At 39.1% G+C, this 18,786-nt stretch overlaps 1 long non-coding RNA gene across 5 annotated transcripts in view; it reads right to left on the bottom strand.

The window, feature by feature from the left end:
* Positions 1-608: 608 nt before the first annotated feature.
* LOC131188237 (uncharacterized) overlaps positions 609-18,786 on the bottom strand; it is a 41,738-nt gene continuing 23,560 nt past the window's right edge. The window contains exons 2-4 of one of the 5 annotated variants that reach the window (XR_009152770.1): positions 5,654-8,844; positions 4,899-4,988; positions 609-4,499 (exon numbers count right to left, since the gene is read on the bottom strand). This is a non-coding gene — a long non-coding RNA (uncharacterized LOC131188237). Of the gene's footprint in view, positions 4,500-4,628; positions 8,845-18,786 lie in introns of those variants that run through there. The other 4 variants (XR_009152753.1, XR_009152762.1, XR_009152750.1 and 1 more) reach the window with 4 other exon arrangements.

An 18,786-nucleotide genomic window follows, 5' to 3' on the forward strand; every position in this document is an offset into this window, starting at 1 on the left:
TTAACGGCTGCTATATATATTTTTGGCACGCCGTTGTTTTGATTCTTGTTTTTCATTCTTGTTTAAAAGACACATTTAATTACTATCTTAGAGACCCTTACTCAGATGAAAAAGACTGGTTAAATATACAATGTATGACAATTGAGCAAGTGTGCATAACGCCACATGAAGTGCGTTTACAGTTAGTAATTAAACTTCTTCAAGACCTCTCCAGATCTTACTATGGAATATAGCTTTAGATTTCTGCCAGACATATAACTCCAAAGTTCCATTTTTGATTCTTTTGTCCCTTAAACATTCCTTCCAGGCGTCTTGAGGATCATTTAGGAACTTTTAGCAAAGCTGAGATATCAATCTTCTTAGTCTGTAACGCTTCTGCCTTGTTGTTCTCCTGTTAATCTTACCAAGCTTTTCTAATGGTAGAGCCATCAATACTGCCTTCAGCCAAGAAGGCCCTACAGATAGCTAGTTAGTGTCGTGAAGTTCATCCATTTTGCCTAGGAGTGATTTTGACCAGACAGCTCCAATTAGTGCCCCAAATCTTCTCAATTTCAGGCTGTGCACCTGACTGGGGATTGGTGGAACCTAAGAGCATTAGAAATAGTTTTGTAAAGGCTTTTCCAAATTAACCTTAAATGTTTAATCAAGTACTTGCATAACTGGCCCAACTTATTTGATTAATTAATTAATGACATTAAAATAATTAAAATGAAAACATATGGGTGAATTTTATTTTGGAGATTATATTTATTAATGTAAATATAATTAATTTAAAATCAGTGTATTTAATTTAATGTAATGTAATTTAATTGGATTAAAGGAGTTACTACTTTTTCACGTTGACACATAACATGTTAGATGACTTTATTTATGAAAGGGATTAAACAAGCCCCACCAATTTTTAATATTCTTTCTTCCCTTTACGTATGTTAGATCCATAAGAACCTCTGATAAGGTATGGAAAACAGAAATCCAAATACAAAGTGAATAGTTTTCCACCCAATATAATATAGGATTATTTTCAGAATGTGAGACTATTGCAATTGTTTGATACATCATCAAAATAATGATTCAGTTACACATCTCTAATTAATTCATATGTTGAGGGTCTGTCCTTATATTTAGTATAATGATTTGTGAATTTCTGATGCTTTCAGGAGAGTGAGATTGCATGTATGAACGCTCCCTTTTTTAAACAGGATGAGGAGATGAAACAGCTGTCACAATGGTTGTTTCTGGAGAATAGAAAGAATACAATTAGGAGGCAGGCTGAATTAGAGCCATCTCCTTGACATCTTCTGGAGCCAATTGTACCATAATGCAGAGTGAAGTTATCACCTTATAAAAATGGCTTGAAGAGGGAAAAGCAAAGAAAAAATAAGGTAGATTAGTGTGGTGAATTGAAAGGTATACTATGGTAAAATTCAAGTAAAAACATTTCTATTCCTTTCAGCATTCTAAAGCTTGTACTTAAAGATACTTCTGGCTGGCTTCTACAACCAGTAGGTGAAAGGACATATATCGTTTGCCAAAGACACTTAGAACCAGGGCATTCCAAGCTGGATCACTTTCATGTGATTTATTACCACTCCTATTACTTGATATTAATTTTATTTAGCCTTAGTGATGAATAGATGCTATACAGTACATGATATAACACTGTTGTTGCACAGCTCACTTACAGATTACATAATTGGGATCTGCTACTGTGGTCCTACCCCCTTTTTTCCCCCTTCTGTTTACTTCTTTTTATTTATTTATTTATTTATTATTCGAATTTATATACCGCCCTATCTCCCAAGGGACTCAGGGCGGTTTACAGGCATATAAAACTTCTGATGGCTGTACATTCACTTCAATTCTCCCATGTCAGTTTTGCAGGATAGAAATACTTCCAAAACTTTTAAAATCATTGACGCTTATACTGATACTCCCTGAGCCCCATTCATCTGAGTGAACAGGAGGATTTGTAGACCACGAGACTATTTTATCAAATTAAGAGCCATGGTGATGCAGTGGTTAGAATGCAGTACTGCAAGCTACTTCTTCTGACCACTGGCTGCCTGCAATTTGGCAGTTCAAATCTCACCAGGCTCAAGGTTGACTCAGCCTTCCATCCTTCCAAGGTCAGTAACATGAGGACTCAGATTGTTGGGGACAATATGCTGGCACTATAAACCACTTTACAGATTTGAACTGCCAAAGAGGGCTGTAAAGCACTGTGAAGCAGTATGTCAGTCTAAATGCTATTGCTATTGGTATCATTATCTGAATGCAGAATCGAAGAGTGTTGAATTAAGGTTAAAGTTACCCACTATATTACTGCTTAAAACATGGGGGAACCAACATTTTTTATAATAAAAATGTAAAGTCCAGAACACTCAGAGGAAATGAAATTGCTGTACAAGTGATTATTCAAAAGGAGTATCTGAGCAAATCAAAATTGCCACAGACAAATTATTTTTGGTTGCATACATAAAGCTTGGCTGGAAACAGATGTTTCTGAGATATCTGATAGTGGCAATAGAAGCTGAATTATTTGGTAGAATGGAGAGTTCATGTTTTTTTTTATCCCAGAACTGCTGCACTTCAAATGGAGCTGGCACGTTTTAAAATAACACAATCCCTTGCAAAATCTGAAAACACCTAAGCAACTGTATGTACCAGGGCCAATGATGTGCCTGTTGTATTTCTCTGCAGTTAAAAAAATAATAATTTGCAACCTAGCAATCTTATTATGACCTGAAGAACACAGGGGAGCAAGTCAGATTATTTAACCATCTACAGATCTTGGATAGAAAATAAATGAATAAAGAATTTTCAGATATGTTCACATTGTTTGAATGTTATTTTGGTTGATTCTAAGAAAAGTATCATAGAACTGTGAATGTTTCTTGTGTGCTGACATAACTATCTTTATGTTTAGTTGTTAAGCAGGCAATTAGCTTTCTGGAGTCCATCTGAGACTTCTATTGACTGCATCTTGAGCTCTTGGGCTGACTGAAAACCTTTCATTGCTGGGGGCAATAAGTAGGATAGGTATCTCCACCCATTCCATGTTTACAGTAAATGGTGACCTGACTAACAAATTAATCTTATTTCAACAGTAATGACAAGGCAGCATTCTACACTGCACCTAAGGGCAAATGGTTATTTAGGAGGTTAAAGGCAGACAAATGATACACACAACTCTGGCCTGCAACAGCTTGCTGCCTGCTTCTGCCCATTAGCATCTGAGGGCTTACATCCTTTCTCTGCACATTCCAAGAATGGATCTCAGGATTTCTGTGTGGAAAGCTTACATTCTACCTGTGAGCTACAGTTCAATTATTTCATGGATAACAGCCTGCTTCTATGGTATGTTGAGAGGGAGAAAAACCTCACCTAAGGGACCACATTTCCAACATTTTCACTGACTCTTACATCTACCCCTGCAGGATCTTGGATGAGCAAACTCACGGTGAAATAACAATTTAATAAAATAAAGCAAAGTGACTACTTTGAGATTACAAGAATCATTCTTTTCCCTTTCGGAAGTAGGAAGAAAGGTGAGCTGGTTCCCTAATATGCAGAGTCTTTGCAGGGTTCTTTCCCCACAAAACGTGCATTGTGATTCCTTAACACAAAAGAGTTTGATACACAGACCTAGACACGGTAACTCTGGGATACAGAACTTAGCTCTTTGACAAACTGTATCAAATAATAATCAAGAAAATTGTTTGGAGCAGAAGTTATAACATTTTTTTAAAACATACAAACATAAAAGCATCTTCCATTCAGAAACAATATGTTGGTGGGTGAGTTACAGTTCTTTTGTGCAATTTCAACAATTACATATCATTAATTTATTTAATCTTACATTTTATCATCCAATATATATTCAGATATTTTAATCAATTGATCCTTAGATTAACTATAGTATTTTATTCTCTGGTTTAATATAAGTTATTCTGGATCAATATTTTATCTTATTACCCCATTTATTCCATCATTTTAAAACCGTTATATCATTCAATATTTCTTGCCTTGTTAAAAGCTCCAATCTTCTTTATCATATTTTCCCTTCTAACCATTGATAAAATAAATCCCATATCTTATAATATTGCTTATCTTCCTGTTCTCTAATTTCAAACGTCAATTTACTCATTTCTGCACATTCCATTATTTTCTTAATAATTTCATCTTGCAATGGCAATTTCTCATTTTTCCAATTCTTTGCAAATACAATCCTAGCTGCTGTTATTACATTCACAATCAAATACCTCAATTCTCTGTTATAGGTTTCAGGTATAATTCCCAATAGAAAAACTTCTGGTTTAAAATCTTATATACTTTTTTATCATTTTCTCCAACCATGTGTGGATTTTAGTCCAGTATTTTTTAGCTTCTGTGCATGTCCACCACATATGGTAATAAGAACCAGGTATCTGTTGACATTTCCAGCATTTTTCTGATTTGTTCTTGAACATTCTGACTATTCTCGTCGGGGTAAGTGCCACCTTGAAAACATATTATACAAATTCTCTTTATACGCAGTAGACATTGTCATCTTATAATTTTGCATCCACAATTTCTGCCATATTTCTAAATCAATCCCATGCCCCAAATTTCCCCCCCCCAAGCAATCATAGTCTTTTTAACTTGTTCTTCTTCTAGTTTAACCTCTAATAAGTATCCATATAATTTTAGAAGTTATAACATTTTAGTGTAGGACATTGATAACAATACTGCCTAAAACAAAATGTTTTTTTAAAAAAATCAGCTGTGTTTTAGATAGAAGAACTGTTTTCTAGGTAACCAAATAATATTGTGGACAGTTTTGAATTTTGGAACCTTGCTAAGGCCCTCAATAAAATTTGACCCCAAAATGTGAAAATACAAAAATAGGTCTATTTCACCAGAAAACTTTGAGATGAATCAAAACTTCTGAAGTGGTACTCCCTTTTGAAAATAGGTGGAAGTTGCATCACGGAATGCAGGTTTCATGTCTGAAAAAAATGTAGTCTATTCAGATGAAATTTAAGACTGAAAAGTTCACATCCACTTTTTCCTCTAGATGAGTGATAAGCTTTCTGTTATGTGCAACAACCTTTGCTAACTTAAAATAAAGCATTAATCTGGCCCTGAGTATCTGTCAGAAGTAGAACTTGCTGCTCAAAATACATTTCCCTATGTGGGAAACTGTCTTCCATGGAACTCCCATCCACTATTAATTATCTTATTAAATAGCTCTGTGGAATTTCCAAAGAAACACCTGGTCCAAAATGATCTACTGACAAGGTAGCTTGGGTTGACTGGCTATTTTTTGCTCTGGACTCTTTATTTTTTAGCATTCTGTGATGTAATGAAGTTATAGAGATTTCTAAGGCTGACTTGGAATGGTGGGACCAATCCTAAATGAAATGATGCTCTTTTCTTTACCTACTTGTTCTTCTCAGGGCAATTTCTGTCTTTACAATTATGAAGGGTTCAAGACTGGCATCAGCATCTGGCCCATAATTTATGCTTGGATTCTTGCTGCCATTTTAACTTCTCATAATACCCTGTAACACTACTTTGTCATACCACCCTGTAGGAAGTTTAACCAGTTACCAGATCTGCTCATCTTGTATTATGTGGTGCATAGAAGCTGCCAGGCACCAGGGAAGCTCACCAAGACTTCTTGATCATGAAGGGGTTCACCAAAATCCAAAGGAAATATTTTGCTTTGAAGGAAGGGCCAGCTTTGTTGGCTTTACAGCTGACAAGAAAAGCAGAGAATAAATCAAAGAAACAATTTTTCTTTGAACACACATGTAGTTCCTCTTAAAAATTGTGGAGCACAGTAAACAACCTTCAAAACATTGTCTTCCCTTTGGAAACATGTGAGAAAGGGAACAAAATGTAAGGAGAAGATTGGAGGGGAAATACTGCGTGGCCAGTCCAGGGCAGTAATTGGACTGGCTTGATGAATTCCAGAGACAGACTCTTGCAACCCTCTTCTCTGGAATTAAAACATTGCTCAACTCCTGCTTGTCCAGCTTTATGCTGAAGTTAACCTGCCCTGAGCACTATCACCAGGCTAGTTCAGAGATCCAAAATTTTGATCACTCCCCAGTTGTGAATGAGGCTTTCAGTTTTACGGAGTGCATACCTCTTTCTTCTCTTTCTGCCTCCATGGCATTTTAAGGCACCTACCATTTAGGGCCTGAAAGTTTTCCCTCACCCCCACTTGTTTTGTATGGGTTCTTCCAAGCTTACAAAAGGAGATAATTTAACCCGTTGTTTTCTTTTTCTGCAGCAATAGCAGCAGCTTGATGACAAGCAGACTGGAGTGTATTAAAGGCTATAGAAACGTATTCTGTCTTCTGCCCACATGCACTTGTCTGCTCCCTCACGCCGTGCTGCAGTTTTCAAAGCTGTCAGTGATCAGCACGTTAATAACCTTTCATAATGTTCAATTACTTGGAAAGGTAATCAGTCTTAGGATAATTGTTTAAAAACAATGCCCACTTTGTTTGCTCTTGGCAGAGACCTCCTTCCTCTTTTCATAAGTTTGATGTGGCTGAGGGTGTTTCACACCAAGCAAGGTTTCTGCCCCTTGGGGATTTTTTTTTTACCTCAACAACCCCCTTTCTTCCTCCTGTATTGCAATTCCATTTCACGTTTCTTCAAATCTATGAAGTACAAAATTGGCGCCCGGTTTCTTAGGTTCTCTGCTGGTTGCAGAGAAGTGATCAATTTCTTTCAAAATGATCCGGGAGTTTTGCCATCTGATATGAAGCACATTTTATGAATCGTCCAGAGGTGCAAGGCATTCACAGATGGCACTTACTGCAGTAGACTTACTGAACGTTTCTTGTAAGAAATATAATAATTATTAAATACTTGTAGATGCATAAATGTCCAACTTGGGGAAAATATGTTTTTCCTAACATGGTTATGTACTTAGGTTTACTTGTTTTTGATAGAGGATTAGTCTGGATTAAGATATGAAAGGTTGAGAATCTCTGGTGTAGGGAACCCAAAGTCATCAACTTTATATGTACATTTTTAAAAATTATCTTGCAATTTAATGTAACTTTATAATTGTTCTTATTCAGCAGTTTTCCCTGTTATTCTGGTATATTGAGTACCAGTTAATTGAGCTCATATAATGTTCAGCATAGACCTGGGTTATGAATGAAAGCTGTCATGTCAACCTCAACAAAGCTCTATGTGTGATCAGATGTGTCTCTCCTTCTTTATGTGGGAAATTTAATTTCTTCTTCTATATGTTAGATGCTAATCCAACTCTCCCAAACCATTTTCACTTGATTACTGCAGGTACTGTATGTTTGTCAAAAAGGAGCCATAGGCCAAATTCTATGAGCTGTGCTGGTGTTCTCTTACCAATTTTCGAGGGCAAATGCATGCATGACAGATCTTTCTGTCTAACTGCTATTCTCGAAATTTTATGCTATGTCTCATCCTAATCCTAGTGTCTTCTTCTTTTATAAATTCCCTTTGTTTTGAATATTTTGCAGGGACTAAAACTAAAGTCAGTATCTCAGAACACTGTTGCTCCATGATTTTAAATCCTTTTGCTTTTGAACCAACTTCAAATTTTTCATCCTGTTTGACATTTTTGTCTGGTGTATGGTTCCTCCTTCCTCTTTCCTGATGTGAATCTCTAGCCTTTCCTCAGTAACAACTAGCTATGTTATGAAATCCTGGGAGTATTTCTAGTGGGAGTTAGTAATCTTTGCTAATTGCCCCCTCTGCCTTAAAATTTCTTCAGCCATGATCCAAACTTGGCCTGTTGCTGGTCCCCCAAGAACAGCATGACAGATGGCACTGGAGCTATTAAAAAAAAAGAATGACTCTTTCCCCTCCTTGCTTGCCAGAGTTACCTGAAGAAAATTTGGCTCTGAAAGTTCTTTCTTCTGTTGGGAAAAAAAAATGGATCCACCCCACCAGAAAATATATGGTTATAATAGCACAAATTAAGGATTAATTAAATAAAAATAAACACCTGCCCTGCAGTTCCAGGAGAAAAAAGCACTAATGATTGGGGAATAAATGCACAGTTTGTTCATGCTGAGAAAAACTGCAGACAAGTTGATTGCAGGATGAAATCCTCTTGTTGACTCCATAGAGTTTAAAGGAAATGAGCCTCAAATGTAGGCAAGAAAAGCCAGTAAACTCAATTCAGCAGCTTATATGTTTTGTTTTGTTTGGTTTTTTTGCAAAATGGCCAGCTAGGCTTTTTAGCAAAATCCGTAAGGTACATTTTTTTCTCTCCAGAACAGCTAGATCCAGCTCTATTTGTTCCATTATAAATAATGAAGCATGTTCCCATTAAGCAGATAGCAATTAGACTCCACCTTCTCAGTTCCCATCATTCTTATTTATTTCTGATTCCTGTTATATTTACACCGTTCTAGTCATTAAACATGTTCAGGGCAACAGACAGCATTAAAAGCTATTATAGAAATAACTAATCTTCATAACATAATGAGCAATAATAAAGCCATATAAAACATAAAAATACATTTTTAAAAAGGGAGGAGAAGAGAGAGGCATCTTAGGACCAAATACATGGTGATCCTTTCTTTCAGTATCCTCCATTCTTTGCACATAGTGCAAATTTCCATTTTTCATTCTCAATATTGGGTAGTTTTTTTTTAGACATGATGCATAGTTTTATTAGAGGCAATGGTATGAAGTTACCAGTATGCTTATTGGCATGGAAATATCCATTAAAGCCCAAATAATAGAGTAAGTCCTCAGGTTCATCCCAGATGGCTAATCTGTATAGCAGGGGTATCAAACTTGCAGCCCGCAGGCCAAATGCGTCATGCATAGGCCACGCGATCCCCAGCTCTGCAAAGGAAAAAAACAGCAAAAGTGACGTGATGGCAACATGACATCGTGAATTTGACACCCATGCTGTATAGGAAATGTTGGCAATGGAATGGAGTCATAAAGAAAATGGTGGCAAAATGGCAAAAGAGCTCCTTGAAGTTGCATATTATGGAATAAATGGCTTGAACTGCAGAGGTTGAGGGATTGAGATAGATCACCCAGGTCAGGAGTGCCAAACTGGATTACTTCGAGGGCCGGATCAGCATTGTAGTGTAGGAAGTTGGCACCCACCCCTCTCCTAGAAAAATGAAATATTCTAGGAAATTATTTAAAAAGGAAAGCAGCCCCCACCTTTGCTAATAGCCCCGGAAAGGCTGGTCCACAACACAAAAGACATAATAGGATTAACCTTCTACCCATCTCACCACATGGCACCTGGAAAGATTACATCATCCAGCAAGTTTCAACCAAGCCTGGGATTCAAGACAACCTACAAAGTTGCTCCTGCATGGCCCCATGGGAGTCTGACAACCAATCAGAATACATTTCTTTCACAGGAACAGGAAGCAAGTTCAAAGCCCAAGAGAGGGTATAAATATATATCTCTCTCCACTCCATGTGGTCAGCTACCCAGGACTTCAAACCATGTGGTGCTGTCCACCATTAAACCATCTTTCCAAATAGCCTCCATGTTTCCAGTGTCTTTTTCCCCTCTTGGAACTAAACCCAGATGGACATTTCTTCCAACAGTAGTTCTCTTGCATGGGCCAGCTGGAGGGGGGGGGAGATGGGATGGGTGCCTCCTGCAGCACCCTGCCAGCCAAAAGGAGAGTGCTACAGCCTCCTGTAGCATTTTGCCAGCCCAAACAGGGTGCGCCCCCCCCCCCATGCCCTCTTTTGGCCGGCAGAATGTCGCAGGAGGCCACTCAGGATGAAAATGGGGTGCAGGGGGGCTGCACGTGGCTGCCAGAGGCACCTGCCAGAGGTCCTTTATTATTTCCAGGCAGCCCTGTGGGCCATATTTAAGCACCTCTCTATTACTTAGCACTAGCACTAGCACATATTTAAGCACCTCTCTATTACTTAGCACTAGCACTAGCTCTATTAGCTTAATAGCACTAGCTCTATTACTTAGGGAGCACAAAGCATTTCTTTGGGTTTCTGTGCCATGGCTGGTCACACTTTTTTTTTTTAAGGAAAAAAACCCTTCCCCACATATAGCCTTAATGGCATCTGAACTGTTTGTGCTTCAGGAAGGAGATCTTGTGAAACTTGATGAACAGAGAGAAAAACGGGGAGCCAAAGAATGTCTGGTTACACAAAAGTACATTTCTTTTAGAGGTTATTAGGTAAAGAATAAAACGTTATTGATACTATAACTGAGTCTTCTACAATTTAGAATCCTCAAGAGTTATTTGGGAACATTACTGACAGGATTTCCAGCCAGCATCTTAATAATTTATACAAATCTATAACATAATAACATAACAAGAGGAAAGGTCGACTAGCAGCAAGATGGATGGACTTAGTTTCAGTGGCAATGAGTGCACCACTGGAAGACCTGAAGGACACATTGCTCTGGAGAAACTTTGCTTCTAAACCGACACTGACTTGATGGCTCATAATAATTTTTTCAGTGAGCTGACAACTGTTCCTAGGATTTTAAATACTAGGCTGTCAAATGCATTTCACTTTTTCCTGCCAAAATTTTCCACATAACTTGTGTTACTCACCATCATTGTCAGAGGAACAACTACTAGCCACACTATAGCCTTACTTACACCTCAAAAAAAGCATTCCCTAATAGGGATAATCCTTTGACAACTCGGGGGGGGGAGTTGTCATTGTTATGAAACAGATGTATTTTACTTTCAAGGCTACCATAATGAATTCCTGAATTATTGCTTTTCTTGTTCTTATATTTTTGTTTAATGTTGCCCCCCCCCCATACATTTTTGATGCTCCTAACCATTTTGTTACTGTAGAACTTTTTTCTAGTGATGGGGCATCCTTGTAGGCCTTACTGTTGTTGTCATTAGTGGAAATATGTATGTTTTTCCCGGTGCCTGCTAACTAAGGAAGAAAGAGTGCTTGACATCATCCGGTTGTCCATATCTGCAGTCTTCTTTTGGCAAAGTAAGCCCTGGGAGGAGGCATCTCAGCTGCCAGACATGCTATGTTGCTTAAAGATGCTCTGATTATATCGGGTAGGAAAGCTGGGAAGTACAGACTGCATAACTCCACCTTGGCAGGACTACAAGGTTAAGATGACCTGGAACATGCTCCAACTTGAAGCTTCACTAATTAGAAAAAGCAACCCTGATGCAAATAAACCAGCACAAACTAGAAGCAATACTGATTTTCCGGTGTATTCCTTTTTTTGAGACAAAAGGTGGAGGAATTAAGTAAGTAGAATAGCAATTTCATCCAGGATAAAAAATGTTTGGACTTGCTAATTCTTTTAAGTCTGCCACTTAAAAGTGACAAACCCCACCTCCCCAGCCTATTTCCAAATCTGAGGGATCAAAGAAGCCAAGAGCACAATTGTTTTATGGTAAGGAAGTTTATCTGAATTAATCTGAATTAGTTCTTTCTTAGGCTTTACTTTTCCTTGTAAAATTCAGTAAGCTATGTCAGAAGAATCCACAGAGTCTGGTGTATCTTCTGAATGACAAAACAAGCCTTGCTGTGTGAGTTGACATTGCTTGCATGTCACAGCAGATATACAAAAAGGGTGGAGGGTGCGTCACAATATTACAATGTTTGTTTCATCATTTGCCCCCACTTGATCCTTCTGCAGAGACCAGTGGACCATGTCAATCCAATATTTTATTTATTTTTATTTTTCACATTACCGTACTGCCCATCTCCTTCAAAGGGGTACTTTCCATACAGCAGGGGTTAAATCCAGCAGGTTCTGACCAGTTCTGTAGAACCGGTAGTGGAAATTTTGAGCAGTTCGGAGAACCGGCAAATACCACCTCTGGCTGGCCCCAGAGTGGGGTGGGAATGGGGATTTTGCAGTATCCTTCCTCTGCCACACCCACCAAGCCTTGCTCACCAAGCCACACCACGCCCCCCAAGCCACGCCCACAGAATCGGTAGTAAAAAAAAATTGGATTTCACCACTGTTATACAGTACCTAAAACCCACTCCAGGTTGAAAAATAGAGCCCTTTTCCTGAAGCATAACAAAACAAATAGTTTGTGCTATCAAATATCTTGGCAGGACACATAAGCTGAGATAGAAGCTCTTGAGCGCAAAAACCTATGAAATTTTGAAGGCATACAAAAATGATGTCGGGGCCCCAGTCATTACTTGCAGCTGCTTGGCTTAAATAGCCAGGGCCGTCGTAAGCAAGGTAAGAAAAAGCACGCAAAAGAAAGCTTCTGGAATCCTTTCCCTTTACCAGCAACAGCCCTAGGGTGCCTTCATAGTTTCTTCTGTATAGTGAGTGTTGGTGAATCAAGAGGAGTCAGAGGATGAAAGCAGCCTCCACGCTATCATGGTGCAAGCTCTGCTTCTTTTGTCTGTGTGATATAGCATGCACACCCCAAAGGAACCCAGCGTGCACTGCAAGGGTGCTGCCCTGCTTTCATCATTTTGATAGAAGTGTTGGATCCTGCAGATGCCTCTGCATGTTACATTTGGGCGTTACTCTTTTCTCCTCATATTCCCCCCCCTTTTTTTTTCTCTTTGTGCATGTGTGCTCACCTCCACGCATGAGAAAACATGAGGCAGGCTGGCTACCCGCTACTTTGACTCACATGAAGGAGAAGGCTTAGAATGGAGGCAGTGGTGGGATTCAGCCAGTTCGCACCACTTCGGGAGAACCGGTTGTTAACATTCTGAGCAGTTTGGCAAACTGGTTGTTGGAAGAAATCATTAGGGCAGAGAACCGGTTGTTAAATTACTTGAATCCCACCACTGAATTCATATTTTTGTGAATTATTTTTTTCCCCTTCATAGCCTCCTTCCAGATTTGACTCCTAATCAAATAAGGTGTTTCTTTTCCTGGCTTTTCTCCCCTCCTGCTCAGGTTTTTTAGACCATTAACTGACAGGCAGACAGACAGATGAACAGAACGCTGGCTTCATTTTACATAATTTCCTTCCAACATTCCATTGGGTTGGAAAGAATAAAAATTAAGATCCTTCAGGAACTATTTGAAAGAGAGAAGCAGTGAGGGGAGAGACAGTATCTGATCCTTTCCAGGGTTCTGAACTGACGTATCGGGACTTTTTCCCCCTTCGCTAAACTGGACGTGGGCATGGCCAGCGCGTGACACATCTGGCCCGCGGGCCAGGAGTTTGATAGCCCTGCTCTAAGCAGTTTACAGAGTCAGCATATTGCCCCCAACAATCTGGATTCTCATTTTACTGAACTCAGAAGGATGGAAAGCTGAGTTAGAATCGAACTCCTGGCAGCCGGCAGAATTAGCCTGCAATACTGCATTCTAACCACTGTGCTACAACTTATCCTAAAGTCAATGTTTGCCCTGTCATATAATAAACCAGAATGGATCCAATTGGCTGCCCATGCAGAGTGCTGTGGAAAACCCAGAAAGTTCAGTGCAGGGCATCAGGGACCACCTGGATAAAGCTGATCTATCCCATTGTAGGCTGGATTTTAAATGAAAATAATATAAATGGACAAAGCACCATAGTGAGGCCTTGTATCAAGCACCTTTGGTACCCACAGTAGTGTATCGATTATGCAACTGTATGCAGCAAATTGAGCACAAGCCAGATCAAGTATGTGTCCATGTGTATATAGATACATACACACATACAAGGTTCATACATATTCGTAAATTTGTTAATTTTGGCTTAATATGGTATATTGTTTGTCTCAAAACATTGCTTATTTGTTTGAAAACACTGCTCTTTTCAAATCATGCCTTATGGTTTGGTACAGGGGTGTCAAACTCACGGGCTGTGGGTCGGATGCGTCACGTGCTGGCCCCACCCCCACCCAGTTTAGCGAAGGGGGGGAAAGTCCGATACGTCACGTAACACCACTGTGACGGCAAGAGTTTGACACCCTTGGTTTAGTATGATATATAAAGTTTTTTTTTATCTGCATTATTAATACTGCTTACAATATTTGATATTGTATTCATAGCAGGTTATAATAAAATAACTCAGTGTTACTTTATTCTTAGAGAAAAATAAACTAGCAAGTAACAGTCCAAGGCATTGACTGTCATTGCATATGACATTGCAGATAATTTTTCTCAGTTAAGGAATTGTAAAAGTTGCTGTTTGTTGAACAAGATATTATTTCCTGATTTTTCTCATACAGAAAGTCATATTTATTTATTTATTATTCTAATTTATATACCGCCCTTCTACCGAAGGACTCAGGGCAGTTTATAGCCAAGTAAAACAAAAATACAAACAATACAAAAGTTAAAAACATATTTTGTTTAAAAAACTAATTCAATTTGGCAAAAAGATTAAAAACTCTAGCAAAAACCCCCATTAAAACTATTAGGCCAGCAGACTTCCGGTTTGGCTCCGCTGTGTTAATGGCGGCAATTTCAGTCCGCCCGTTCTTTGTGATTCTGTGAGAGCTGTTTAGACAGTGCTAATCTTCTGTCAACAGCTCGTAAATCTCTGCCTCGGGCAAAGAGGGGGAGATGAGCATTTGAACTGAAGTTTGAGCCCCCAAGAAAAGCCCCAGAATGATTTCTGGTGGTTTGATGGGAAACGCTCCTTCGATAGTTCAAAAAAGCTCCAGAGTCCAGAACGCCTCTGCAAAAAGCAGAGCAAAACGCAGCGTCCATCTCCGTGACTGAAGAGGATTTATGATAAATTTTCAACACGGAAGAATCGAAAGCAGGAAGGCTGGCATTTGCTTGTAAGATGATTTTAACTCCCTGACAGAGAAGTTATTTGAAGAGTGGAGATGAAGAAAGATGGCGTTTTGTTTTTTGAAAGTGAAAGCTAAGGAAATGCTGATTACAATTGCTGGTGTGGAACCTCTAAGAAGAAAATAACAAGATTTTTTTTTCTAAATGGAATTCTTTTTTTAAAAAAAAAAATCTATTTCTTTTTTTATTATCTTTTTTTTACAGTGTTTAAGAAGAAAAATTTATTGGGTTTTTTTTTTTTTATTCCCCCCCTTTTTTTTTTTTCTTCTTCTTCTTCTTGATATTACTTAGTTTAAAAATGGCTTTTAAGCAAAGAGATTTAACCACTTCTAAATTATTGGAAATATCTTCACTTCAGGTACGGAAATTGAAAGAAGATATTAAAGACAGTCTAAGGAATTTTTTACAGGAGCTTATGGAGGCTCATCTTTCAGAAATAGATCAAAAATTTAATGAAATGGAGAGAGAAATACTGGATTTTAAAGATTTGGTGGAAGAGCAGAGTAAGGAGATGAAAAAATTAAAGGAATCAATTACTCCATTATTGTTATCTAGTACACAGACAGAAGAAAGACTGAATGAATTTAACCAAATTAATTTAGATTTGCAAAGGAAAATAGATGAAGTTCAAATTAATTTGAATTTAGAAAATAAAATAGATGATATTCAGGTTAAGGCTGATAAGGCAGAGGAAGAAAGGGTTATATTACAATATAAATTAATGGAATATGCTATAAGGGTAAGGGGTTTAAGAGAATTTAAAGAGGAAAATTTGAAAGAGATTTTTATTCAGGCCTTTGCCCAGATAGAGGGAATGGAACCAGAAGATTTTGAAGTTAATATTGAAAAATTTATCGTGTTAATTCCTGGTGGGCAAGGCAGAAGTGTTTACCGAGAGATGTGGTTATTTATTTTACAAATAAGAGGATTAGGTATGGAATTTTGCAAGCATTTTATAAAAATAAATTTCAAATATTAGGACAAGATATAATAATGATGAAGGAAATTCCTCCTAAAATGTTAAGAAAGAGAAAGAATTTGCCTTTCTGGTGGATGAGCTTAAGAAACATCAGATATATTTTAGATGGGAGGTTCCAGCAGGTTTAACACTGAATTATAAAGGAAAAAGTATTTTCTCAATACAATTTGTAAAGCACGAGATTTTTATACTAATGTATTAAAGATTGGGAATTCTTTGTTAACAGATGTTAAGTTGAATGGTGAATAGATGGTTGAAAATGTGTAAGATAGAAGAAGGAGGAGAATGTTTAACTTTATTAAATATGATTATGGTTAATTTTTGTAAATGACTTATTGTGGATATAAATGTGTAATTTTAGGGGTACTATATGATATATTAAAGGTATAAAGGAATAGGAAGATGGAATATTGTTTAATTTTGGAGGATAGATAGTAAAATTTAGGAACTTGGATTAAATATTATATTTAAGAGATGGATGTAATGTTAATTAGAATGTAATTGTTATAATAGATATATTGTGGATGATATAGGTGTAATTTTAACAATGTTATTTGACATAAGTAAGGTAAAGTGAAGATTTTAATTATTACAATTGACACTTTGGATATTTGTAATATTATTTGTTGTATATATAAATGTTAAAGATGTGAAAAGATGGACTATTGCTTACCCCTGAAGGTTGGACAGAAAAATTAAAGAAACTAAGTCGGAAATATGAACTATTTTTGAGAGATTGCTAAGGGAAGAAAGACATTTTAGAAGAAACCTTGGTGAATATTGGAAGATGGAACGTTGTTTTGATATTGATTGATGAAGGTTGGATATTAAAACTACGTACTTTATTCAAGAATAAACACTAACTCAATTGGAAACTTTGGAGAATTCTAGGAGTGGAATGGTCTGATATATAATGGAGTGGAAGAAAAGTATCTTCTTTGTCTTTGGAAGGAGTGGAGGTTTTAAGGAACGACTATGGATTATGATTTGTGCTAGATTTTAATTTTTGTTGTTAGTTTTATACCCTGTACTCGGTTCTCGGAAGTCCTGGGGGTGGGGAGGAAGGAAGGGAGGGGAGGGGTAGAAATGGATTGATAGTTAATGTACAAAGATGATTGAAGATGTATAATTAATGTAAGATCGGACCTGCCTGGTTACTACTTTAGAATGAAGGGAAAGAAGGAGTAGAAGAGAGAAGGAGGAAAGAGAAGAGGAGGAGGAGGAAAGGAAGGAAGGAAGAGGGGAAGAGGGAGAAGAAAGGAATAGGGAGGAAAGAGGAGAGGATGTAGATAAGAGAGGGGGAGGATGGTTATGGAAAGTAGAAGAAGGTAAAGAAGGAGAGTAAAAGGAAAAGGAAGGGGGTGGTGACCAGGCAGATCCGATTAATTGTATATGAGGGTACATTAAATATGTTATTGGATATGTTATTGGATAAGAATGTCAAAATAAAACTTTTTAAAACAAAAAAAAAAAAACTATTAGGCCAGCCCTGCACGACAAAATAAAAATGTCTTTAGCTCGCGGTGAAAGGTCCGGAGGTCAGGGAGTTGTCATATCCCTGGAGGCAGCTCATTCAGGAGGGCTGGAGCCCCCACAGAGAAGGTCCTCCCCCTGGGGGTCGTCAGTCGGCATTGTCTGACCGACGGCACCCTGAGGAGGCCCTCCCTATGGGATCGCACTGGTCGATGGGAGGCAATTGGTAGCAGCAGGCAGTCCCGTAAGTAACCCGGTCCTATGCCATGGAGCGCTTTGAAGGTGGTAACCAACACCTTGAATTGCACCCGGAAGACCCCCGGAAGCCAGTGCAGCTTGCGCAGGAGAGGTGTTACATGGGAGCCTCGAGTTGCTCCCTCTATTACTTGCGCAGCCGCATTCTGGACCAATTGGATCCTCCGGGTGCTCTTCAAGGGGAGCCCCATGTAGAGAGCGTTGCAGTAGTCCAGGTGGGAAGTGACAAGAGCATGAGTGATCGTGCATAAGGGCCGTGGAAGCCTGTTATTAAAACACAGCAGCCTGCAATTACTGCAGGTTCAAGCCCGGCCCAAGGTTGACTCAGCCTTCCATCCTTTATAAGGTAGGTAAAATGAGGACCCAGATTGTTGGGGGGGCAATAAGTTGACTTTGTAAATATACAAATAGAATGAGACTATTGCCTTATACACTGTAAGCCGCCCTGAGTCTTTGGAGAAGGGCGGGATATAAATGTAAATAAAATAAAAAAAAAAGGAATCCCGGTCTAGGAAGGGACGCAACTGGCGTATCAAGCGAACCTGATAAAAAGCTCCCCTGGCGACGGCCATCATATGCTCTTCTAAGGACACCCGTACATCCAGGAGGACGCCTAGGTTGCGGACCCTTTCCATGGGGGCCAATGACTCGCCCCTATAGTCAGTGATGGAATCAGCTGGCTGTACCGGGATGCCGGCATCCACAGCCACTCGGTCTTGGAAGGGTTGAGTCGAAGCCTGTTTTTCCCCATCCAGACCTGCACAGTTTCCAGACACCAGGACATCACTTCAACAGCTTCGTTGGGGTGGTTAGGGGTGGAAATATACAGCTGTGTATCATCAGCATACAGATGACATCGCACCCCAAAACCACGGATGATCTCACCTAGCGGCTTCAAGTAGATGTTGAACAGGAGAGGCGAGAGAACTGACCCCTGTGGCACCCCACACATGAGGCACCTCGCGGCCGAACTCTGCCCCCCGCCAACACCCTCTGTGACCGGTCAGAGAGGTAGGAGGAGAACCACCGAAAAACAGTGCCCCATACTCCCAACCCCTCCAGCCGTCGCAGCAGGATACCATGGTCAATGGTATCAAAAACCGCTGAGAAGTCTAATAGGACCAGGGCAGAGGAACAACCCCTGTCCCGGGCCCTCCAGAGATCTTCTACCAATGCGACCAATGCCGTCTCCGTGCTGTACCCAGGCCAAAAACCAGACTGGAATGGGTCAAGATAGACAGTTTCATCCAGGTATCGGGGGAGCTGTTGCGCCACCACACTCTCAACAACTTTCGCCACAAAACGAAGGTTGGAGACAGGACGATAGTTCTCTAAAGCAGCTGGATCTAGGGAGGGCTTCTTGAGGAGGGGCCTCACC

This window comes from Ahaetulla prasina, chromosome 1 (genome assembly GCF_028640845.1).
Source record: "Ahaetulla prasina isolate Xishuangbanna chromosome 1, ASM2864084v1, whole genome shotgun sequence".
Taxonomy (NCBI): Eukaryota; Metazoa; Chordata; class Lepidosauria; order Squamata; family Colubridae; genus Ahaetulla; species Ahaetulla prasina.